The sequence below is a fragment of the Lolium rigidum genome, chromosome 7 (assembly GCF_022539505.1).
Source record: "Lolium rigidum isolate FL_2022 chromosome 7, APGP_CSIRO_Lrig_0.1, whole genome shotgun sequence".
NCBI classification, from domain to species: Eukaryota; Viridiplantae; Streptophyta; class Magnoliopsida; order Poales; family Poaceae; genus Lolium; species Lolium rigidum.
In genome coordinates this window covers 356,543,879-356,569,945 of record NC_061514.1, presented here as the reverse complement: position 1 = coordinate 356,569,945, position 26,067 = coordinate 356,543,879, and the positions used below count along the sequence as shown (strand labels likewise).

General features: G+C 44.2%; 2 long non-coding RNA genes across 2 annotated transcripts; both read left to right on the top strand.

Moving 5' to 3' along the window:
- Positions 1 to 19,647: 19,647 nt before the first annotated feature.
- Positions 19,648 to 20,955, top strand: LOC124669760. The gene is made up of 3 exons (XR_006992317.1): positions 19,648 to 19,750; positions 20,332 to 20,487; positions 20,618 to 20,955. It is a non-coding gene; the product is annotated as an uncharacterized LOC124669760 (long non-coding RNA).
- A 3,291-nt stretch (positions 20,956 to 24,246) lies between these two features.
- Positions 24,247 to 25,790, top strand: LOC124673022. The gene is made up of 3 exons (XR_006992738.1): positions 24,247 to 24,290; positions 24,406 to 24,481; positions 25,642 to 25,790. It is a non-coding gene; the product is annotated as an uncharacterized LOC124673022 (long non-coding RNA).
- The last annotated feature ends 277 nt before the right edge of the window (positions 25,791 to 26,067 follow it).

Here is a 26,067-nt window from a genome sequence, read left to right as displayed (position 1 = left end):
TTGTTTATACTTGTAGCATGCTTGCTTTCTTTCGATCCATTATGTAGGATATACTCCATCAAATCCTAAATGGCTAAGATGTGCATGAAATTCAAACTTCATCTAAATATGCACATGTTTATATGGAGTGTGTCCTATATATTGTGGTTAGTCTAACCATGTTGGACCCAATGAGTTTGGGGACCAAGATGTACTTTAATGATGTTTTAGGTACATTGGAGATGCAATGGAGGCTTGTCTCATCTATAAGGAAGGTGTTGTCACCATATGAGGATTGGAGTCAAGCTAGGATGATCGATGAACTCTTATCTACTACATCAAGCCATTGCCATCTTGGTAACAAGTATCTTATTCATGCACTCTCATATAGCATCCAACCTCTTGTAGGTTGTATCTTGGCATGAAATTATTTATTTCGAAAATGTTGCGGTTCTTGAAAAACCCTTTTAAAGTAACACTTCTTATTGAACATTTGAGTAATTTGAGAAGATGCATATGATAGGTTATATATATATATCATATTTTATGATTCACCTATCACAAATATGCCCTCTAGCAATTTATTGCATATCAATTCCTCAAAGAGCTCTTGTGTGCAATATTGATGAATTTGTGAAATAAATCCGTATTTGTGATACTTGTTTCCTTTCTCAAAACACTTCAACTAGCTCTATTTCCCTTATTGTTAGTTGTGATGTTTTTGAGGTTTAACTTGGTTGAAGTTCATGCATATACCATAAGTGAAAATTGGAGCCATAGGCTATATATGCTTCTTAAGCAAACATCCTTTGGTATATTTTATGACTTCATCTTGGATATCTTGTCTTATCTATTTTGTTAACCTCTTGTGTGTGCATGTTTCTTTATGGATCACTTTGTCCACTTTAGAAACTCATATACATAAGAGCGTTAATCCATCATCTTGATATCCTTGTTCTTTGCCGAGCCATCTTTTACCCCTTTTGTTTTTAGTGGGTTGGTAAAGAAAATTTATGAGTGCTTGGTTTATTTATTTTCTTCATGCACTCATATCTCGTAATTGTTGGACTAAAGTTGTTCTTGATAAGCATACTCTCTTTATCTTAGTTGTGTTCTAAAAGATATATAGGAAGTGAGGATTCCATGTTCGTGCATATTGTATTCAAATGCAAACATTATCAATTGTGCACGAACCTTGGGGAGCTTTCTTATTTTTAGAAGCACTATATCTCTCTTCTCATGATATCCTTGTTTGTCCAATTGGATCTTTGATTGCTTGCTTTACTTGTTGAAGCTCATTTCACCATGTTATCTTTTTGCAATCTTTGATCCTCAATATAGTTTGACTTCCTTCAAGTATTCATCATTGGATATGTGCACTTGATTCCACTCAAATTATGAGAAGTGCACACTTTGGGGAGGAACTCACATTATATTGGCCTTCTAAATTTTTTCACCCATTTTGACAATCGATGCCAATGGGGGAGAAGTTTAGAGGGTTTAAGGGAATGGTTTTATACTTAAGCTTGCTTTGTGCTTAAGTGTTTTGCCTCTCATGCATTCCATATTTATATGTCTTGCATGGTTGTATATATATAGTGGAAACTATCCCAAAGGTTAATCTTGACAATGTATGCAATGAATTCATGTTCATCACACGTGCATACATTGTGGGGGAGTTTTCTCTATATATATTGGTTCTACTCACATCCATTGCATTTGTTGTAGTTGTGTGAGTAGAGCCGGTTTTGATATGGACTAGTTGCTTTGTGTTACTTGACCATATCAAATACAACCTCTTGTATACAACTTATTCTCGGATAAGTTGCGTACTTGTCACTAATATTCATTATATAAACCCTCTTATTGTGGTTGTCATCAATTACCAAAATGGGGGAGATTGTAAGGGTACATTGCCCCTATGTGTGGTTTTGGTAATTAATGACAACCCCTATGGACTAATGTTTTCGTTGAGTTTATATGAAGGAATATTCCATAGGTACTACTTGCTCTCCATGTGTTGGATTCAAGTATGGATGCCATGAAGATAAAGGTATATCTTGTGTATTGGCATCAAGATCATCGGTATGAAGATATATATATGTGATATGATCGATAAGAAGAAATGAAGATGGAGTTCTTATGTGGGACTCAATATTAGCCATGCTCTATCTTATCTTGCCGTCCATTTGATGATAATGGACTTGTGAAGATGTGCATCAATGGAGCTTTCCCATCATAGTGTATGGGGGAGCATTTGTGAGTCGTCACGAAGCAACATTGGTCAAGAGAGGCATTCCGGCTTGAGTGAAGCTTGAAGAGTTATCATCAAGATCAAGCGGGATGCGCAAGGCAAAGGTATGGCCTTGCTAGGTTTTCCTTTTACCGGTCTCAAGGTGGATGTTGGGAGACCGGATTATAGGATAGATAGCCGCACTATTAAGAGGGGCTTTCGGTTGGGTAACTTGATCACATCGTCTTAGGGAGCTCAACCCTTTGCATACTTTGCATATCCTTATTGCCTCTTGGTGTTTCTCTATGTGAGGTTCTTGAGCTTGTTGCTAGCTTTACAACAAGCCCAAGTTCATCGAAAACGGAGTTCGCATGCATCTTCTATTGCGTTTTCGAGGTTGGGTGATTTTACCGGTTATTCATGATATAAGGTTCTACCCTTTTATATTCATGATAAAATCCCCTCCTACAATTTCTTGAGTTTGCACTTTCTATTGGATGGCATTTGTTATTATCTTTCCAACGGAATTTGTTTCATGTCAATCGGAGTTCGGGAGCAATAGTTATTAAAGAAAAGGGAAAAAGGAAAAAGAATAAAAAGAAAAAGAAAAAAGGGGGAGGGCAGCCGGTCGGCCGGCCGGCCTGCCGGGCCACGCGCCGGCCCACCCGGTCGTGACCGGCCCGGGCGCCATTGCCATCCGGCGACTTCCGGTGGGCCTGGCGGGATACTCCGGCCCAGGCGCCGGTTTCCTACCGGCCGCCCGGTGGAGGCCCCGGCCGGACCGGCCTCTCCGCCGGCTGGGCTTCAAGCCCCAGCGCGGCCCACCTGCCCCGCGCTCCTCCCGCTTATCCGCCGCCCAGCGCGGCTGCTGCCCAGTCCGGTCGGTGGGCCGGTCCGACCGGGCAGGCCACCGGCCTCTCCGGCCCAAGCTCCGGTCGGCCGGCCTGCTGACCGGCTGGGCGACTTTTTTAACTCGTTTTTGAGCCGATTTTCACCTGGTTTTTTCCCCAACGGTTATTTTTCTCCCTAGACTATAAATAGCCCTTCTTCCACCTTGAGCAACTAGTTCTTTCTATTCTCTCACCTCCATTGTTGCTATTTGAAGAACTTGCTCTCCCCCTTGATTCCTCCAACCATTCTTGCTCATATTTGAGGATTTGAGAGAGGAGATCTAGATCTACACTTCCACCAAACCATTTCTTCTCTAAGTGAGGGAATCTCTTGGGATCTAGATCTTGGAGTCTTTAGTTGACTTTTCCCCTTGTTCTTCCTCTCCAATCTCATCCTAGCATCCGTTGCTTTGGTGGGATTTGAGTGTGAAGGACTTGAACACCTCCGGTGTTCTTGCTTTGCATCATTGCATAGTGTTGAGCTCTCCACCACGATTTGTTCGAGTGAGAGACCGTGAGCTTGTTACTCTTGGAGGGAGACCTCCTAGTTGGCTTGGCGGTTGGTGCTCCGGTGATCTCTTCAAGAAGATTGTGAAGAGGCCCGGGCTTCTCCTTCGTGGAGCTTGTGAAGTGGTTGTGGAGCTTGCCATTTCCGGAGCGGAGGAAAAGCTAACCATAAGGAAAGGGCCATTATCCTTCGTGGGTGTGGTTCGGAGAATAGGGTGAGCCTTCGTGGCGCGGGGAATCCTTCGTGGGACCTCCACTCCTCCAAACGTGACGTACCTTGTTGCAAAGCAAGGGAACACGGGAATACATCCTCGTTCTCGCGTGCCTCGGTTATTTCTATACCCGAGCTCTCTTTCCTTGTGATAGCCATCGTGTTTGAAGTACATATATCTTGCTATCACTTGTGCTACATATATCTTGTGCCTATCTTGCTTAGCTTTAGTTTCTATTGTTACACTTAGTGAGCTTAGCATATTTAGGGTTTGTGCTTGTAAACCAAACGATAGTTTAATTCCGCATTCTTACAAGACAAATCCGCAAGAGTTTGTAATTGCCTATTCACCCCCCCCTCTAGGCGACATCTCGATCTTTCAGTCTTCGTCTCACCAAAAATGTCTCAACTTTATTGTATCGAATTTTAATAAAATTAAATCTAAATTTTAACAAAATTGAGACACTTTTAACGAGATGAAGAAAATACTACAACACTTTAAGCCAAAAAGAAACGGCTCCACCAATTGTTGTAGTCATTGTTCAAACAATCGGCCGAGATATCGATTTATCGGTCGATTAATCGTGAATCGGGTGAAACCGATAAAATTTTGGCATATCGGTTGATTTATCGCCGGTGTTGATATTGCGGCGATTTTCAGTGTGATAGCCGACATTTTGCCTGATTTTCGCTGAAAGTTCGCTAAAATTCGGTCTAGAAGTCGATATTTTCGTCCTATATAGTTTTTTAGAACTGTGCATTAGCTCAAAATTTCCATTTTATTCTTTCAAATGCAAGGGATCAAGGTAATACTTATTTTCAATGCTCCAATATTATTTTTACATAGCATATTATAGAAATTTAGTGCCAAAAATTAGGATTTAAAAGAAAAAATACCGATAAATGGCCAACTGATAAAATCGATTTATCGGCCGATAAGTAATTAATGTCCATTTTAGGATTGACCGGTATGTTAACGATTAACGATTTCTTAAACATTGATTGTAGATGTAACAAAGTGATTTCATAATTTTACTGGGAGAGGTGTTGTAAAAGGCAAAAATAGTCACGGTGCGCATCCTCCAAGCGCATTAGGCTTTAGGAATTTTAGACTACGGGTGGAAAGCATCCACGGAGAACGAACTTGTATATAACTTGCACTCGTTGCTTCAAGTAGCCTTTTATTTCATATATATACTCCGTGGATGTAAGGAATTGTTTTACATAACGTACATTATACAGCTACTAGCTAGGCAGATAAACATTACATGCATGGTTTTCAGAGGTTCGGATACATTTATATATATGCACGGAGCAAGTCGAGAGCAACCATGGCAAGTTCAACTGCGGGCAGTGCGGTATTTCTTCTTCTTGGATACCACACGCTGCAGCGTGTGTACCTCACAATTGAACACGTAGTAGTAGTGAGGTGGTAAGTGGGATCTGGATGCAAGAACATCGAACTTCCCTTGAAGCCTAGCACCTCCGTACAAGACATCTTGCACCGTCACGACTGGAGCTTCAGCATCACTCTGAAAGGAGGGCGTTTCATAGTTATCCAGAATCACAAAACCATGCCGGCCAGGACATGTCGATTTGCTGTTTATCGGGACTCTCACTGGTCCTTCTGAACTGTCCCAATAATCAACCGGGCGTGCAGCACTGAAGAGGGACAGGTTATTCTTCCTGAACTCTCTCAAGGTTGCCAGAGCCAAGCTCCAGGATCGAGCGTTCATGCTCGATTTCAGTATCCCGCGGAAGATATTCGCGGACATGAAGCACCCGTTAAGCTCCCTGGCTATCTCCATGGCTATTGATGCGAGCTTCGGGTGCTCCGTCGCGTCCGTGCTTCCGAACGTACGAACCTTGAAGAAGTACCAGTAGGCTTCCGGAGTAAAGAAGTTCAATTTCAGCGGCAGAGTTGTCGCTATGTTCACGATCTTATCTGATCGACTTGTGACTATCATCTTGCTGCCACATGAGACGCGGCGGCTTTCTGAAGCTGAGCACAGCCTTGTCCATGGACCCTCCTCGACATCCCCATCCAGCTCGACGATGATCAGTACCCTTTGATCGGCAGCTCCGTCCGGGGCGAGAGCAATTTCCCTCTCTACGGCTGTAAGATCATCACCGGACGCGCGGAAGAAGACGACTTGCGAGAAGTGGCCGCGCACCCTGTCGTCGGCGCAGGCGTGGTGGACGAGGGTGCTCTTCCCAACTTTTCCCGGGCCGACGATCGGCAGAACACCTAGTCGAGCTCGAGCCTGATCATCCGCTTGCAGCAGAAAGTTGACGACGTGCTCCATCTCCATCTGGCGGCCGAACATGCACCTGTCCATGAGCAGGTACACGCTGTACGGCTGCCGAAACAGACGCGGGTATCCGTCGGAGAGCCTAGCAAACTCCGGCCCCACGTCCTCGAGAGCGGCTTCCATCCTCGCCAGAGCTCTCTGCAGCTCGTGCGCGCTTTCACCCACACTGCCGCCGCCGCCGCCATGGACACGGAGACGTTTGGCGGAGCTGAAATTAGACTGCAGAGCGGAAGAGCGGCTCACCTCGTTGACCTTGCCGCCCTCATCATCCGGGACTCCGCAGCTGAACCTGTCCAGGGCGTAGTACCCTCTGTGCATCTCCGTTCGCAGCGTGTTCAGTTGCTGCAGCATGGCCAGGCTTGTGATGCGCCGTCCCTCCGCCTCCTCCACGACGGCGCTGACCCGGGATAGCAGCCGTCGCAAGCTGGCCTGCCTCTCCTCCTCGGTTGGCGACATCTGCTTGTTTCGCCATTTGCCCACAAGGAAACAGATGGTTCGATTGGCTACTTCGCCCATGATAGCACAAAGGATTGCATCAGTAATTTTGGTGGACACCTCCTCCATTTTTCCCTCCTACTATCCTTGGAATGGATTGATCGCCAAGAGCGCCCTAATATACTAGTCCCTTCACAAATGTAAGTTGTTGAAGTATGTTGTTTGATTCATCCACTTTAGTTTATATCTAGTTTATTTTTGTGGATAGGTTCACTCACTTTGTTTTTATCTAATCTTAAAGTAGCTAAAACATCTTACACTGATGCACGAAAGAGAGTAGTATAATGAACAAGTTGTATACTTATATACTGGAAACAAATTGCATGAAGCGAACAACAATCGGGCATATACAAAGATGCATTTTCTCTCGTTCCGTTCTCCTCGCCAGCCATGCAGGTGGTTCGCTCCACCTCCAGTGGCCTTGGGGCCTTGGGGGTGTGGCGGACTATGACCCCTTGGGGCGGGAGTTTCCTTTACTTTTTAGATTGTTTTTAGTATCTTTTTCGGTATGGTGAGGCGGCGGCTACATCCTGTCACGATAAGATTCTCTCCCCCCATATCCTCTATCTGATGGTGTGTGTAGTGCTGGCGAGGGCACGTGGAGTCGTGTGACCGGCGGATATCCTGAGATCCGGCAGGTTTTCGTGTTCGTTGGTGTGGTTTCATGTCAGTCTCTTCTCATCTACGGTTGTCATCATTACCGATAGTTGTTCCTCTAGTGCGCTGGTCGCCTAGTCCTCTGGGGCCTTAGCACACCAACTTTTCATATGTCTACTACAATAAGCTCTACTGTGAAAAGCTTTGCTCGGCTCCTGTGATGGAGAGGTGAGGATTCGGCTCGTGCTAGTGTATGGTGTATGTAGTCGTCGCTAGGTCCAAGTACCTGTTTATAATTTGTATTACCTTTTAACTATTTATACTATTGTTAATTATTATTAATAGATGGGTAGAATTTTCATAAAAAAATGCATTTTCTAGGAGCAGACGCTAGATGTTTTGGCTACGTGGTGTGGGCCAAAAATCATTCCCTTTTCGGACGTGGCAATTCTCCCGTTCACATGAGATTCCTTGCATGTGAGAGCCATCGATCCAATGATTTTAGATTTGTGTCACGATATTTCATCAAGTTTTCAGTCAGTTCCTGATATTTCATCAAGTTTTCAGTCAGTTCCTGTAAATTTCAGTTAAAGAAATGCAAAAATAACTTTGCAAAACTGAATAAAATCGTGCACGGAAGGTCTCGTAGTAGAATCACTTCTTTCCCTTTTCGCATCATTGAATTTCATACCATGTCAAATATGGATCCAATGTTTCGTGAGGACCGTGAGGCGACTTGCGTGAGAGGTAGGTGTGGTTCGAAGCTCTACTACTCCCGCCAATATCTAGGTAATTCCTCTCAATCCTCTTTGATAATGCCTCTATATAGATCTTCTGGCCTATGGACCAACGCTTCAATTAGCTCTAACTGACATAGGCATCCCGAATGGGTCTGCCGAATAAGGTACCCGAGGTTATTTGGAGGCCCACTACCCGAAGTTTAGTGAGTCCGGAAGCCCAATAAACCTCGATATGGAAGATAGAGATAGATTAGGAATAGTCTTGTATCAATACGGGAAGGACTCAAATAGTCTCCCGGACTTTGTAACTTAAACGATACAAAAGTCTCGGCTCCACCTCCTATATAAAGGGGATAGAGCTCAAAGGGCTATGGATGACATAGAGCCGATGACTACCACAGCTACACCAGAAGAGTTGCAAGCATACCAATATAAACTCGCTCGTGTCGGAAGAGAGTTAGAGAAACATAAGAAGAGTACTCGAAGCAAGGAAAGCCGCAGCTTCTGCGTCAAGCGCGCGCAGGGCCGAACTAAGTCGACAATCAGGAATGTCGGGAGACAACCACAGAGACGCCCGTGCGAGAGGAAGATCTTGACTGGCAAACGTGCCTAAGCATGAAAGAGAGAACCTGATCCAAAACCTCGACATGTCATTTATGTCAATAGACACGAGAGGGCACATCATCCCAAAAACGCCAGAAGCAGGATATCTAGCGACACTTGCTTTCATGTTAGCATCCAAACCACCCGCAGGAGATCCTAGGGAAGCATTGTATAACATGGCCACGGCAGGAGTTGGAATCATGGGGACAGCAATACAAGGGTCAAGTACACCGCAACCCGAGAGTGCTCCAAGGTAAAATAGCCCTCGACCAACTTCGGCAGCGCAAGATCCTCCACGAGCAGGTGACGCAAGATATACAATGACACAAGCACGAGTCGATAGAGCACGACAGGAGAGAAGAGAACGTCGGCACTCACCAAAAGTTTGCGATGAGGACATGTGTGGACTCCCTTTCTTTACCCGACGGGTTTGCAAAACTCGGGTTCCTTCTAGCTTTAAGCTACCTGATAATTATAAAAAGTTTGACGGATTGCAAGATCCAGATGACTGGTTAGTCGACTACCTGGAAACAGTGAAGTTGATGGGCAGAACTAGAACAACACCTATGCAAAGCATCCAAGTTCACCTCAGTGGAGCCACAAGATCTTGGATGAAGAAGTTACCAGGAGGATCCGTCGACAGCTGGGAGACTTTTGAGGACATGTTCGTGAAAAACTTTCATTCCACGTGCAAGAAGCCTGCATTAATAGAGCAGCTGAGGGCCTGCAAATAGAAGTATGACGAGTCGATGAGGGAATATATCCAGCGATGGAGCATTATAAAAAACTCGGCAGAAAACGTATCCGACGAAAGAGCAATCGATGCATTTGTCGCAGGGATCCGAAGAAGGGACTTAATCGAGGACATGGGTAGATCCAACCCGAGGACAATAGCAGAACTCATGGAAATAGCGAATCGCTGGGCGGATGGCGAAGATTTTTGTTCAAAACAAACGGAAGAGGTCACCCGACGAGGACCGCAACAGAAACAACAATCAAAATAGACGACGATATCGCCAATTCTCAGACTATGATGGTCCCGGCCAAGTGGCGGCCAGCTTCCGAGGAAATAGTGGAGGAAATCATCGGGATGATTATCAAATAAACAACGATCAGCGTAATGATCACAGAGATGCACCAGGCTCCAGCAGGCAAAATAATCAACCAAAGTTTTACCTCAACAGTGAAGGGAAAATACAGTTAGGTCATCGTCAAAAGGACTGTCGAACTTCCCAAGCTTTACATAGGTATGCAGAGCACACCAACGCACAAGCATCAAACCGGGGGCACGTACAGGGGCCACGGAGTGAAGTCCACCTGCCACCACCACCCGCAGAGAGTGATGAAAATGGAGATATGGAGGAGAGAATTCGGGGTCAGCTGGTGCAGCTGAATCCCATAGATGAAAAGGAGACCACGAAGAAATTCGTGGATAGGAGTGGAGAGGCCGCGAATAAGGAAATCGATGAATGTTACCTGGAATCCGATAGGAGGATAAGGTAAGATTTCATCGCCCGGAAACTTCAGCGATTCCTGCTTTTTCAGCAGGCCCAATTTCTTCAGAGTCTTCTGGTCCTGAGCGGAGATCTTGGACTGTTCCCAACCTGAATCCCGAGCCTTCTCCGTTTGTGCGTCAGTGCCTGAAGCTTTTTTCTTCACCAGCTTCGTGTGAGGAGGCATGTGGAGCGCTTTGGTGGAAGAGTGGGACGACAGGAAGCAAGAGCGCAAGGAGCTTGAGGGATGGCAATGGCGGAGAGAGAGAGAGACAAAGCAGATGTGCGGCGTGGCGAAGGGGATGAATGAGGACGACGCGGTGAATTTATAGAGAGAAGCTGACCCGCCGCGCCGTAGGATGAAAAGAGGAAGTGTTTCCAGCCTTACGCGTGTCCAAAATGGTAAAATAGTCTCGTCAGCCTGAAATTACTGGACAGAGTTACTGCACGCGTGCCGGAAATTATGGAGGATGTGTGTACCCCACTTGCGCAACGTGTCGACGGCGCAGAATTTTGGACCCACAACCCAGTGAGGTGACAGGAGCCGTGGCTTCCCAAGGAGGGAATCGTGGCTGTCATCAGTAGTGACATCATTCAAAAAAAGAGGAAAGTGCATTAAGGCTGGCCGGCCACCACCCCCTCATATAAGGAGATGGTGCGGCTAGGGTTTAGGGGAGAAGAAGTTCGAGTTTAGTCTAAACGCTAACGTGTGTGTATGCTTGGTGAAGCATCCCTCCGGGGATGGCGACACCGTTTATCTAATAAAGTTGTTGCGGAGGTTCTTGTGTTCATCAAGTATTATCGTAGATTGGTTTGAGGCGTAGTGATCTCCATCACGTTGCTTGCTGGATTTATCCTCGCCTTCGGGTGATGTTCTTCGATCGTTGTTGGAAGGTTTTCTATCCCAGGTTCTCGCTGTGAAAGATCGGGCAAACTCTGAGAGGATTAGGTTGGATTATCGTTCTTCGATCGTTGTTGGAATGTTTTCTATCACGGGTTCTCGCTGTGAAAGATCGGGCAAACCCCGAGAGGATCACGTGGGATTCCTTTATCATGTGGTATCAGAGCTTTTGGTTGCTCACAGTGATGTTTTCTTGATCGATCTCATCTAGATCGGTTTGCATCGGAGGAGATTTGCTTAGGGTTCGTGGAGATCGAACGGGGGGATGAAGGTTTTGTGCTGTTGAGATGCAATTTATCTATCATCTAGGGCTGCCGCGAGAGGAATTTTCGTGTTTTGCCCTGCGGTGCGACCTCGAGGAAGAAGCAGTTTCCGTCAGGAGACCGGCACTGCCGGCCTTGACACCCCGGCACTGCCGGCCACACTGGCACTGCCGGCCTCGACACCCCGGCACTGCCGGCCCTCCCAGATTTTTGATAGTTTTCTTTGCCGCGGCAGGAATTCTTCCAGTTTCTCTGCCGTGATAGGAATTCTCTGCCGTGAGCTTGTTTTTGCTGTTTTCTGCTGCTGCGATTTTCTGTTGTTTGTTTCCGTGAAAGGTACCAATCATGTCAACTTTCATTCCATCGTTTGAAGGTGACTTCTATGGGAAGAGGTGTGTTTCGGGAGCAAGGTCTGGTGATGTCTTCAATGATTATCTTGACATATTGAATAGTGTGGCGTTCGCTGAAACTACGGTCAAGTGGAGCCTTCATAATTTTGCAACGGTTTCAGAATATGAGTTGTGGAAAAATCATATGCTTCAAGGTTTCCATCGATGCGATACATATGAATGCATGAATGGTTCTACACGTTTGGCACTTGCGGTTATATGTGTGGATGGGGAAGTAGCAAATTGGTGGAACAAGGAGATGGGTGTGAAGGGCATCACTTCTGCAACTTGGTATGACTTTCAAAAATTCTTACGTGCATGGTGTAAAGAAAATTGGTCTCAAATCTATGACTCCTGAACAAATTTTAAAAGATGATCTTGCTAGAGCTAGTAGAGTAAAAAACGAGGAGAAACATAAGAGTGAAAATCAGATTATTGCTGCAGATTTTGTGCCTCGTAAGACTAATACTAAATCTGTTTTGAACCATGCTACTGAAATTCGTTTAAAAAATCCTTGTTTGCTTGCTAGAAAATCTGATATTGCTGAACTTGATGTGAACACTACTCAATGTTATGCTATTATTTGCAAAGAAGTTTTTTGTTTTCATTTGAGAATATGCCTCATTCTTTGCCACCTGCGGCTCCTAACCTTTTGCAGGAATTCATTGATGTGTTTCCATAAGATGTTACACTTGGACTACCACCTATTCGTGGGATAGAACACCAGATTAACTTGATTCAAGGTGCTTCGCTGCCCAACTGTGCGCCATATCGCACCAGTCCTGAAGGGACCAAAGAGATTTAGCGACAAATTAAGCTTCTTCAAGATAAAGGTTACATTCGTGAGTCTCTTAGCCCATGTGATGTTCCTATTATTTTGGTACCTAAAAAAGATGGTTCTTCGCGCATGTGTACTAATTGTAGAGCTATTTATAGTATTACCATTCAATACCGTCACCCTATACCTCATTTGGATGATATGCTTGATGATGTTAGTGGTTCTATTATGTTCTCTAAAGTTGATTTGCGTAGTGGTTACCACCAGATTCGTATGTAATTAGGAGATGAATGAAAAACAACGTTTAAAATTAAGTTCCGTTTATATAAGTGGTTAGTAATGCCTTTTGGATTAACTAATGCTCCTAGTACTTTCATGAGACTGATGAACGAAGTTTTACGTGATTTTGATGGTCGTTTTGTGGTGGTATACTTTGATGATATTCTGATTTATAGCAAATCTTTGGAGGATCATTTGGATCATTTACGTGCTGTTTTCAATACTTTACGTGATGCATGTTTGTATGATAATCTTGAGAAGTGCACCTTTTGCACCAATCGAGTTGTGTTTTTTGGCTATGTGTTATAACGCAGGGTATTGAAGTTGATCCAACCAAGATTGATGCAATTGACAGTTGGCCACAGCCCAAGACGGTCACACAAGTGAGGAGTTTTCTTGGCCTCGCTGGTTTTTTATAGGCGCTTTGTGAAAGATTTTGGATCCATTACTGCACCGCTGAGTGAGCTTACCAAGAAGGATGTGCCCTTTGTGTGGGGCGATGCACAACAAGAAGCTTTCATGATACTGAAAGATAAGTTAACACACGCTTGATGTCTACGGGTGCTTCTATTCTTGTAGACAGTGTTGGGCCTCCAAGAGCAGAGGTTTGTAGAACAGCAGCAAGTTTCCCTTAAGTGGATCACCCAAGGTTTATCGGACTCAGGGAGGAAGAGGTCAAAGATATCCCTCTCATGCAACCCTACAACCACAAAGCAAGAAGTCTCTTGTGTCCCCAACACACCTAATAGGTGCACTAGTTCGGCGAAGAGATAGTGAAATACAGGTGGTATGAATAAGTATGAGCAGTAGTAACGGCACCGTAAAAGTGCTTGCTGGCGTGTAGTTGATGGTGGTAATATTGCGGACAATACGTATGCAAGTAGAACAAAAAACAAGCAGCGATAGCAGTATTTAGGAACAAGGCCTAGGGATCATACTTTCACTAGTGGACACTCTCAACATGGATCACATAACAGAATAAATAGATAGATGCTAGACTCTACACCCTCTTGTTGGATGATGAACACCACTAACTGTGTAGGATTACACGAACCCTCCATGCCGGAGTTAACAAGCTCCACAATATTCGATGTTCATGTTTAAATAACCTTAGAGTGCATGACAGATCAACATAACCAAACCAAGTACTAACATAGCATGCACACTCGTCACCTTCACACTACGAAAGGAGGCATAGATCACATCAATACCATCATAGCAATAGTTAACTTCATAATCTACAAGAGATCACAATCATAGCCTACGCCAAGTACTACACGATGCACACACTCGTCACCATTACACCGTGCAGGAGGAATAAACTACTTTAATAACATCACTAGAGTAGCACACAGATAAATTGTGATACAAAACACATTGCAATCATAAAGAGATATAAATAAGCACTTCACTATGCCATTCATAACAATGAATAAGTATTCTCGTGAAATATAGCCTAAGAGACCCACACGGTGCACACACTAGTCACCTTTACACACGTGGGACAAGGAGTCTCTGGAGATCACATAAGTAAAACCCACTTGACTAGCATAATGACATCTAGATTACAAGCATCATCATATGAATCTCAATCATGTAAGGCAGCTCATGAGATTATTGTATTGAAGTACATAGGAGAGAGATGAACCATATAGCTACCGGTACAGCCCCGAGCCTCGATGGAGAACTACTCCCTCCTCATGGAAGACAAGCAGCGTTGATGAAGATGGCGGTGGTGTCGATGGAGGAGCCTTCCGGGGGCACTTCCCCGTCCCGGCGGCGTGCCGGAACAGAGACTCCTGTCCCCCAGATCTTGGCTTCCCGATGGCGGCGGCTCTGGAAAGATTTCTCTGGTTTCGTCGAACGTGATAGGGTTTTCGCGACGGAGATCTTAAGTAGGCGGAAGGGCAGCCTCGGAGGGGGCCTGGTGGGCCCACACACTAGGGGGGCGCTGATACGTCTCCGACGTATCGATAATTTCTTATGTTCTATGCCATATTATTGATGATACCTACATGTTTTATGCACACTTTATGTCATATTAGTGCATTTTCTGGAACTAACCTATTAACAAGATGCCGAAGTGCCGCTTCCGTTTTCTCGCCGTTTTTGGTTTCGTAAATCCTAGTAACGAAATATTCTCGGAATTGGACGAAACGAAGACCCAGTGGCCCTATTTTTCCACGGAGCTTCCGAAGACCGAAGAACACACGAAGTGGGGCCACGAGGTGGCCAAACTATAGGGCGGCGCGGCCCAAGCCCCGGCCGCGCCGACCTATAGCGTGGGCCCCTCGTTAGCCCCCCGACTCGCCCTTCCGCCTACTTAAAGCCTCCGTCGCGAAACCCCCGATGCGAAAAACCACGATACGGAAAACCTCACCGAGACGCCGTCGCCGCCGATCCCATCTCGGGGGATTCTCGGAGATCTCCTCCGGCACCCCGCCGGAGAGGGGATTCATCTCCCGGAGGACTCTACACCGCCATGGTCGCTCCGGAGTGATGAGTGAGTAGTTCACCCCCGGACTATGGGTCCATAGCAGTAGCTAGATGGTTGTCTTCTCCTCATTGTGCTTCATTGTTGGATCTTGTGAGCTGCCTAACATGATCAAGATCATCTATCTCGTAATTCTATATGTTGTGTTTGTCGGGATCCGATGGATAGAGAATACCATGTCATGTTAATTATCAAGTTATTATACATGTGTTGTTTATGATCTTGCATGCTCTCCGTTTCTAGTAGAGGCTCGGCCAAGTTTTTACTTTTAACTCCAAGAGGGAGTACTTATGCTCGATAGTGGGTTCATGCCTGCATTGACACTCGGGACAAGTGATGGTAAAGTTCTAAGGTTGTGTTGTGCCTGTTGCCACTAGGGATAAAACATTGGCGCTATGTCCGAGGATGTAGTTGTTGATTACATTACGCACCATACTTAATGCAATTGTCCGTTGCTTTGCAACTTAATACCGGAGGGGGTTCGGATGATAACCCGAAGGTGGACTTTTTAGGCATAGATGCAGCTTGGATGGCGGTCTATGTACTTTGTCGTAATGCCCAATTAAATCTCACTATACTTATCATGACATGTATGTGCATTGTTATGCCCTCTCTATTTGTCAATTGCCCGACCGTAATTTGTTCACCCAACATGCTTTTATCTTATGGGAGAGACACCTCTAGTGAACTGTGGACCCCGGTCCATTCTTTTAATACTGAAATACAAATCTGCTGCAATACTTGTTTCTACTCGTTTTCTCTGCAAACAATCATCTTCCACACAATACGGTTAATCCTTTGTTACAGCAAGCCGGTGAGATTGACAACCTCACTGTTTCGTTGGGGCAAAGTACTTTGGATTGTGTTGTGCAGGTTCCACGTTGGCGCCGGAATCTCTGGTGTTGCGCCGCACTACATCCCGCCGCCATCAACCTTCAACGTGCTTCTTGACTCCTACTGGTTCGATTAAACCTTGGTTTCTTATCGAGGGAAACTTGCCGCTGTGCGCATCATACCTTCCTCTTGGGGTTCCCAACGGACGTGTCGAGTTACACGCCATCAAGCTCTTTCTACGGCGCCATTGCCGGGGAGATCAAGACACGCTGCAAGGGGAGTCTCCACTTCTCAATCTCTTTACTTTGTTTTTGTCTTGCTTTAGTTTTATTTACTACTTTGTTTGCTGCATTAAATCAAAATACAAAAAAATTAGTTGCTAATTTTACTTTATTTGCTATCTTGTATTGCTATATCAAAAACACAAAAAAATTAGTTACTTGTTTTACTTTACTTAATATCATGCATGTTTTTATTTCACTAGTTAAGCATAATGGAAAACAACAAAAATATGAGAGATCTTTATGAACTTTATCTTGAATTAGGACATGATGTGTTTGAAGAGAGAATTAAAAAACCCATGGAACTTTATATGCATGCTAATGGGAATGTTATTACTATGGATGCTTTGAACACCATTGTTGCTAATGCTATGGAAAATTCTAAGCTTGGGGAGTAGCTGGCTCGATGAGCATGATCTTTTTAGTCCCCCAAGCATTGAGGAGAAAATTTTCTTTCATGATTACAATATGCCTCCTATATATGATGATAGCCACTTTGTTGAATTTGCTCCCACTACAACTAATAAAATTGATTATGCTTACGTGGAGAGTAATAATTTTATGCATGAGACTCATGATAAGAATGCTTTATGTGATAGTTACATTGTTGAGTTTGCTCATGATGCTACTGAAAATTATTATGAGAGAGGAAAATATGGTTGTAGAAATTTTCATGTTACTAAAACACCTCTCTATGTGCTGAAATTTTTGAAGCTACACTTGTTTTATCTTCCTATGCTTGTTACTTTGCTCTTCATGAACTTGTTTATTTACAAGATTCCTATGCATAGGAAGCATTTTAGACTTAAATGTGTTTTGAATTTGCCTCTTGATGCTCTCTTTTGCTTCAAATACTATTTCTTGCGAGTGCACATTAAAACTGCTGAGCCCATCTTAATTCTTCCTATAAATGTTGAAAGACTACCCAGCCATCCAGGGGGTCTGAGAGGGGAAAAACGATCGTGTTCGTCCGTTTCACCCGCACAGTAAATTCTGAAACCCGCTTTGCACCTCAACCGTCGGATCCAGTAATTTTTTTTCTACCAGCCGCTGCTTGTTCTGGGTGCATGACGGCTGGGCCCGTGCATGCGTGGGGCCGTTTGTTTGACACAACGAGGGTTCGTGCTCGCGTCGCTCAGACAATTGAAGACGTGAAAACCCTAGCCAACCAAAGCCTCATCCTCTCCCCAATCCCGTGCCTCCCGTCCTCCCCCAATCCCTGCCTCCTCTCACCTCCTCCTCCTCCTCTAGAGACAGCGGCGGCTCGGCCCGGCCATGGAGACGGAGCTCAGCGCGGTTGGAGGTGAGACCAGCAGCTAGAGGCGTGGTTGCGGGGAGAAGGGAAGAGGCGCCGTCCGTCGATCCTCTGCGCCGTCTTGCAGCGAGATCAAGAAGGAGGGCGGATGGCGGCGGCGACCGGAGGCGCCGGGCGCGGCCACAGAAGGGCCGATGCGCGGCGGATCCGCGCAGGAAGTGACGCCCGAACAACGGGGGCTTTGCCGGCGGCGGCTGGACACGGCAGCGTTGGGGACGGACGACGCGTCAACGCGGAGCAGCAGCATGCTCTGGATGCGGAAAAAGGAGGTGCAGGTCGTCGCGGGAGCTCCGACGGCGGCGGCGGTCAAGCAGTAGAGTGGCCTCCTCACGGTGGAGGATCTTCTCCATCGACGAGGCGAGATCCGGGGTAGGGCCGGCCAGATCGTTGCGGGCGGCGGATTTCGAGCGTGGGCGACAGCGACCATGAGTATGGGTATCCGTCTTCTTCCCCAGCCATTCGGTGACCAATGCCCCGAGCAACAACGGATGCCAGGTACGGATCTTTGACGTGTGCTTCTGTGGTGTTCGAAAAAATGCAAAAAGCTAGCGACGATGTTGGACAGAAGTTGTTCTTCTACATGGTAGGAAGGGTTTCCCATTGGTGATTCACTTTGCCTTTGGCTTCTGTTTTTGTACAATACTTACAGCTGCTGCTTGGAGCCTGGTGGAGTCGGCGCCCTTGCTGCAGCCTACAGCCGTCTCCCCTTGCCCGCTAACTCATGATGCAATTACAGCTGCCCGGGTGAATCCACACTTCTCCCTTTGCTACATAGAAACAGATCAGTTGTTGAAAATGTATTAAAAAGATAGAAGGTATGGTCTCTTGCAAGCAAAATTTGATAGTCTGTCGTGTTTTTCATGGACACCTTCTTAAACTCTTAACTTTCATCTTGATAGAGGGTTGGTGTCCAAAGAAAGAACGATTCTTCCTATAAATGTTGAAAGACTACCCAGCCATCCAGGGGGTCTGAGAGGGGCAAAACGATCGTGTTCGTCCGTTTCACCCGCACAGTAAATTCTGAAACCCGCTTTGCACCTCAACCGTCGGATCTAGTAATTTTTTTTCTACCAGCCGCTGCTTGTTCTGGGTGCATGACGGCTGGGCCCGTGCATGCGTGGGGCCGTTTGTTTGACACAACGAGGGTTCGTGCTCGCGTCGCTCAGACAATTGAAGACGTGAAAACCCTAGCCAACCAAAGCCTCATCCTCTCCCCAATCCCGTGCCTCCCGTCCTCCCCCAATCCCTGCCTCCTCTCACCTCCTCCTCCTCCTCTAGAGACAGCGGCGGCTCGGCCCGGCCATGGAGACGGAGCTCAGCGCGGTTGGAGGTGAGACCAGCAGCTAGAGGCGTGGTTGCAGGGAGAAGGGAAGAGGCGCCGTCCGTCGATCCTCTGCGCCGTCTTGCAGCGAGATCAAGAAGGAGGGCGGATGGCGGCGGCGACCGGAGGCGCCGGGCGCGGCCACAGAAGGGCCGATGCGCGGCGGATCCGCGCAGGAAGTGACGCCCGAACAACGGGGGCTTTGCCGGCGGCGGCTGGACACGGCAGCGTTGGGGACGGACGACGCGTCAACGCGGAGCAGCAGCATGCTCTGGATGCGGAAAAAGGAGGTGCAGGTCGTCGCGGGAGCTCCGACGGCGGCGGCGGTCAAACAGTAGAGTGGCCTCCTCACAGTGGAGGATCTTCTCCATCGACGGGCGAGATCCGGGGTAGGGCCGGCCAGATCGTTGCGGGCGGCGGATTTCGAGCGTGGGCGACAGCGACCATGAGTATGGGTATCCGTCTTCTTCCCCAGCCATTCGGTGACCAATGCCCCGAGCAACAACGGATGCCAGGTACGGATCTTTGACGTGTGCTTCTGTGGTGTTCGAAAAAATGCAAAAAGCTAGCGACGATGTTGGACATAAGTTGTTCTTCTACATGGTAGGAAGGGTTTCCCATTGGTGATTCACTTTGCCTTTGGCTTCTGTTTTTGTACAATACTTACAGCTGCTGCTTGGAGCCTGGTGGAGTCGGCGCCCTTGCTGCAGCCTACAGCCGTCTCCCCTTGCCCGCTAACTCATGATGCAATTACAGCTGCCCGGGTGAATCCACACTTCTCCCTTTGCTACATAGAAACAGATCAGTTGTTGAAAATGTATTAAAAAGATAGAAGGTATGGTCTCTTGCAAGCAAAATTTGATAGTCTGTCGTGTTTTTCATGGACACCTTCTTAAACTCTTAACTTTCATCTTGATAGAGGGTTGGTGTCCAAAGAAAGAACGATTGATATTATATTTGGTCCTTCACCTTAGCAAGCATATTGTAGTTTAGAAAAAAATTTATAGTTCAGTAATATACTCTTTCTAAACCTCATCAACGGATAATATCAATAGCGCTATAGCCTACTCAAATTATTTGTCTTCACCAGAATGTGTTTCCTGTTTCCTCCTATAATCTCAGTATTTAGTTTTTAGTTTTAGTTGGTTGTTAATCTGTTGCAAGTTAAAGATTTTTTACTAAATGCATCACTATCTATTTATGCCCTCACAGTAGGGCAAATTACTAAGCTTCATTGCCTCCAAGGTGCTTCTACATAGACATTAATCAGTTTTTGTGCAACTAATATATATAGTTCTATTATTTATGGTTTGAGTAATATGTTCAATTTGGTTAAGCTATGTTTGTAGAGAGGGAAGCAGGCTGGACGTGTCAAACTGAAGTAAATGTAGATGACTTCTACTCTGTACTGTGCAGAAGTCCAAAGAAGATGTTGGGGCTTGGTCCTAGGAAGAGTTAGTGCGAATATTGTGGAAAGTTTTGTCCATATACAGACCAATTGCAAAGAGCCAGCTGACCAAGAATTTTCAGAAGATAACAGACCGTTCCCTCTTTTGGTGCAAGCACTGCTAGGTACTCTTTGTATCCTTTACAAAAAATCTTTCAGATTCTGTAAAATTGTTGTTGTTATGTAAACCAAATGCATTTCTGTAGGTTCAGAAAAATGAGTTAATTGTCCTATAAAACCAATGCATCTCTTTAGCTACAGGAGACCAATGAATTTATGTTGATCGGTTTGGAGGTGTCCATACCCAGGATGGTATGGGCTGTAGCGGAGGAGCTTTGACGGCTTCGCCTCACCGCAGTGCACATACATGCTACTACTGGTATGCCTCTATTCTCAATGTCTCTTGGATTGTTTCTTTTTGTGTAGGATTATTTATGTTCCTTGCTTGCACACACACATGTACGGCTGGGTTGTGTAAGTACCTTAGCCTAATCCTGAATTCCTTTCCAGTAGATAAACATGATGACACATCACAGGCACGTGACTTGATTTTATTTATATTGAGAATGTTTGTGAGAATGCGCTAAATCTGAATTCATTAGACTGTACCACTTCATTTACTGTATTGAGAATATTTGTCCTAAAATCTGAATTCATTAGCAAAACTCTCTCTTTTTAACAGTGGATCTTTTGAGTTTCTACCAGCTGAAGGTGCAGCAAATGACCTGGAATTCACAATGGTGGGTTTCCTTGCAGAATCTCCTCTGCAGAGAGCCCCTGAAGCTTGTTCATGGCATCACTCCCACATGTGAGCTCCATACTCATTGCTTGTTAATTTCCTCTAGAAAATGATGAGATGCATATTGTTCCACTTGTGCATATTTCTCTGCAAATCTATGGAGAAGTTGAATATAACAAGGATTCTGATCAGATACGTGAGGGCTTTGGTTGCAGCAGATGTTTTATTTTTTTACCGATTTTCTTTTGCCAAATTTGGTTTTCAAACTCATGTTTTTTTGTGTGTGATTGTGATACCTGTAGGAATTGGTACTGAGCTGGATGCTGAAGCACTTAATTACCGTATGTCGAGTGCCTCAAGAGACAGAAGATGTACCTCAACGATCTGTCCCAAAAACTGACAAAGTTGCTTGAAGCATTTCTGGTTCATGACACCTTCATGATAGGACCATTATCTGGTTGAAATATCTGGTAGACTATCAGGTAATCTTGTCACAAAAAGTTGCTTTTTATACACCGTTAGCATTGAAATTAGACTTGATGTTAGATGAAATGGTAGCATGACTGGATGTTTGATGCAAACTGAAATTCAACACCAATTAGTGAGTTCAAATGGAAAACTGTTTCCCAATTTTTTTTGTCAAGGTTAACAGGGTGTTATCATACATATGGGCCGGCATAGTAAGTTTTCTTAGGTATACAAATGCCTTGTTTAGAAACATCAAAATATAAGATTCCTAATGCTGATTGTTGTGCTCTTGCAGGTTAAATTACCAATGAGGTTGATGCTATTGTTTCCTGAAATGGTACCATTGGAATGGATCAGCTGCATTGGTAGCGATGACTGCAAAGCTGTGATTTTATCTCCATTTGCTCTAGACTATGTACATCTCTACGTCCCTGGATTCTCCTTATTTATTTGAGTCATTGGTACCATCAGGTTTGCCTCCTTACTTGCTTGTTGTTTTATGAGACAACATGGGATGTTAGGAAGGTCGATAATGCCACCTCCTTCTCCCATGTCAATTTCTTCTTTAGATCATTCTTTTGTTCTTCCGGTTCAGCATAGTTTAGTTTGAGGGTTCAGTACAGAATACAAATATTTCAGAAATGATATAATGAGACTTAAGCTCTGGCATGCAGACCAGCTTGACCACCATTGGAGAAAATGGCAGCGGGCGGATATGTCATTGTTTACTTTAGTTTTAGACAAATGAAAAGCTTGATTGTTGCCAACTCAAAAGAACATGTTAGACCTTGCATTTGTGTACTTTTCTGGATCCAGATTATGCTTGACACGGGTGGCCGGAGCCACTATTGATTTACATATCGCAGCAGACACAAAACACTTGCAGGCTAAAATAATAGGCCAAGCCTAGGACTTGGCCTTTTGGTCATATGATGTTGCAAAGCTGAGCAACATCATTTCTTTTAGTTAGTTTCTCAAGATCCACCTTTTTCTTTCCCGACCCTTTGGGATCAGAATTTTGGCCACTGCAAACCTTCTGCATTGCTCTGATTAGTTAGTGTTGGGCAAGATTTAAAAAGTTCTCTCACAGATTTTATTTCGGTTGCATGTGCTTTGCCCCTCGGATCTTGTGACCATGATGTGGGTAAGCTCAAGGCTCATCTGGTGTTTCCAGTTGAGTAGCTGGGCTGCCTCGTGCATTCAGGTCACATATTTTGATTTTGATACATGCTAAATTGGTATCTTCCTGCTATATTGAGCTTAACAACTTATCTAGGTTAGATATGCTTTCAAACTGGGATATTTGGTGTATCATACTTAAGTAGTTTACTGAATGGTACTAATTGTTTAGATCACTATAGTATCTCATCCTTTGTTTTTGGGTTTTGCTCCAGGTTGTCCCTTCAGTTCTTCTGTTAGCTGCTCTTAGATGAGGCATTCAAGCCCCAAATATCTCTCACACACACTCAGTCCCTGTGTTTGTTTTCCTGAGGTGAGGTCTTCAAGCCCCTCTTATGTTATTGCATGCGGCTGTGCCATTTTTGCCCCGCTTTTAAATTTCCCTTAGATAATCTTACCATTACTTTCAAGGTTTTTACAAATATTGTTGGGGAACATGCCTTAAGCTTTGACTGTCGAATTCAGCATTTTTGAGCTCTGACTGCTGAATTCACAAAATTGATTTTCACGCTTTGACTTCTCAACAAAGGTATTTTATTTTACCCTTTTCTGTATCGTGATTGTTATCTAAATTTTGTTGGGTGTATGTTCTCTGTACAAAAAAAGTGCTTCAGAGGTCACGCTTACTCCTTGGGCTCTGGCTGATGGGAACCTTTTCTTGTTGCAAACCTTCCTGGCTGTGTCATGGGATTATCACCATTTCAAACCATGGATATCTATTTATATTAGATGATCTTGACTTATCCATCTAATTATTAGTATTTTAACTCTTTTCATATCTCCCTTTTGCCACTCGCTTCTGTCAGGCTTCATGCCTACAGTTTTAAACTTGCTATGCACAACCTCGGTGTTCGTTGTATGATTGTTAGATTTTCCTACGTAGGCATTAAATAGTTTCTTATCCTACTATTGCTTTTGTTAAAAAAAATCCGTGCGAGAACTAAACGAGTTCAAAGGGATTGATTTGTTCTAGAGAAGCATATATTGTTGGTCTTCGTTTATGTCCATCCTTTTGTTATAAATCAGAACAAAGTTGGAAAGAAGAATGATAATATCAACTCAGCTCGGGATATATCAGAACAACAAATATGATTAAAAATAATACACCCTAATTTGAAGAACTTGTCGTGAAAATAATTGTTAATGCTTTCTTATCTAGGATTTGCCAATGAACGAGCTTTGGGACATTCACTGAAATGAGATAGTTTTGTAAATGGCATAATATATGAGAACTCTCTTCATTTGCCGTTTATTCTCCGTATCCTCTCTTTTTTTTTGGCTCAGATTGATGCTGATTGTTCTAGGATTTTTTTTGTTCTACCTAGGTGCCTATGAGAACTACATAGATATAATTCAAGTGGTTTGCTTTAGTTGTGGCATGTATGGCCTTAATCAAGGTAATTTACCTCTCCTCCTTTACATGTCATGGTAGTATTTGGTGGTTGCTTTCCATTACTAAAGTGGGGGCTATTACTGTATTTTTTTGTGCAGATCCATTTAGTGCTTTCCATTGGCTCCATGTTCTGCTATATACATCTCCTGGTATGCTGTTCTTGATGTATAAAATTTACCGATATGCTTTCACTTGGTGTTGCACTGCTTTATGACCTGGTTTTGGCTGGTTGTTTCTTTTTACCTGGCCCTTTTCACTTTGCAGGTTTTAGGATTTAGTAGGTTGCTTCTTGTCTCATATTGTACTGCGCTCTGGTTCTGTGCTCTTTTGATGTGTTGAGGTTGGTCTCTTTCTTCTCCTTACTAGGAATGCATCTTCCATTTAGGGTCTGTTTTCTCTATGACGATTGACTGATTGTTCTTGCTCTGTATCTGATACATCGCAAGTGCTCAACCTTAGTTTCTAGAGATGGGAGGAAGTCGAAGCTTGAGAAACTTTCTCTTTCAGTTTGGTATTGCCTAGAGCCGATACCATGAATGAAAGCACCATTGCTTGCACAGCTGTGTGGTCCTAATGAAATTGCATAGATGTGAGCCTTTTTCAGAATTAGATTGTTTAAATTATTGCTAAATGAGAGTTACGGGAAGGAACATGTAGCTTGCAGTTGACGTTCCCTAACCTTATGGGAAAAAATATTGTGTAATTATAATATGCACTTCTCATCCGCTATATGAAGGAAAACTTTGCTGAAGAAATTGGATTATTCCTTGCTGAAGAAATCAAACTGGACCTTAAGTTTCTTTTTTTTCTGAGATAATAAAAAACATCAATAAGATAAATCTACTTTTTTCTTTTTAGCTTATTTTAACTTTTAACACCACAGTTGGAAAGTAGTTTCGTTGAAACTATACCAAATGTTTTGCTTTCTTTTATAGTCAAATTCAGTATATACGTGAATAATTTTCTAATAATTTTCTACGAAATGTCATCACATAGTTTTGCACTACGGAATGGAAGTCACTCTTCACCAACTATGATGATTGGCTTACCAGGTCTATATGCAATTAAAAAGTCCGTAGTGCTTACAACGTCAGTAATGTTATGCTGTTATCCAAACTACCGATTCCTTTAGGTTTATTTTTTCTCTTTAGGTGGAAAGCATGGTGTCTACTTTGTGATCATAATTTCGGTTTTTATGTTTTGTTCCCAATTTTGTATCATGCAGATAATTCTGTCAGTTTGGCCTTTTTTGGACAGTGAGTTCTTGCCTTCTTGGGATCTGATAGTACTGAAAACCAGTGTGGGATCTGGGATGATTATTTTGTCTCTTTGTCGCAAATGTTAGAGACTCCAGGGATGATTATTTTGTTATTAATAGACCTTTCCTAAGGTCTTAAATGTTTTCCTTTGTTTTCTTAAGTCTTTAACCCGTAGAAACATTTCTTCTTTGTTTTCCTTTGTTTCCATACTTAGCTTTGTTTCATGGCTTCATGACTGTAGGACGTTGTATGGATGGATGAAGGCGTAGAACAAGCGCAGCCCAGCCTTCTCTTTCCGAGATCTGTGAGGCAAGCATCCTTCCATCGTTTATGGATTGCAGAAGGCACAGAATGAGATCGGCCCAGCCTTCTCTTACCTGGATCAGCCAAGGGAGCATCCTTCCATGACAATGGCCAAATCATGTACTGATGTACGGAGTAAGTTTGCTCTGCCTCCACTTGTATTTTCAATCTTTGTGTACACTAATGGAACTGGTTCATGTGCAATATTAATTACCAGTGACTGATTTTCTATTTTAGTAGACTTAATATTGTATATATTGCTAATCAGTTCTATGGCGCTTCACAATTTTTAGACAACATGGTAAATTTGCAAATAAAGTGACAACTGAGATCAGGATGGATTCGAGCTAGGGACATCGCATTA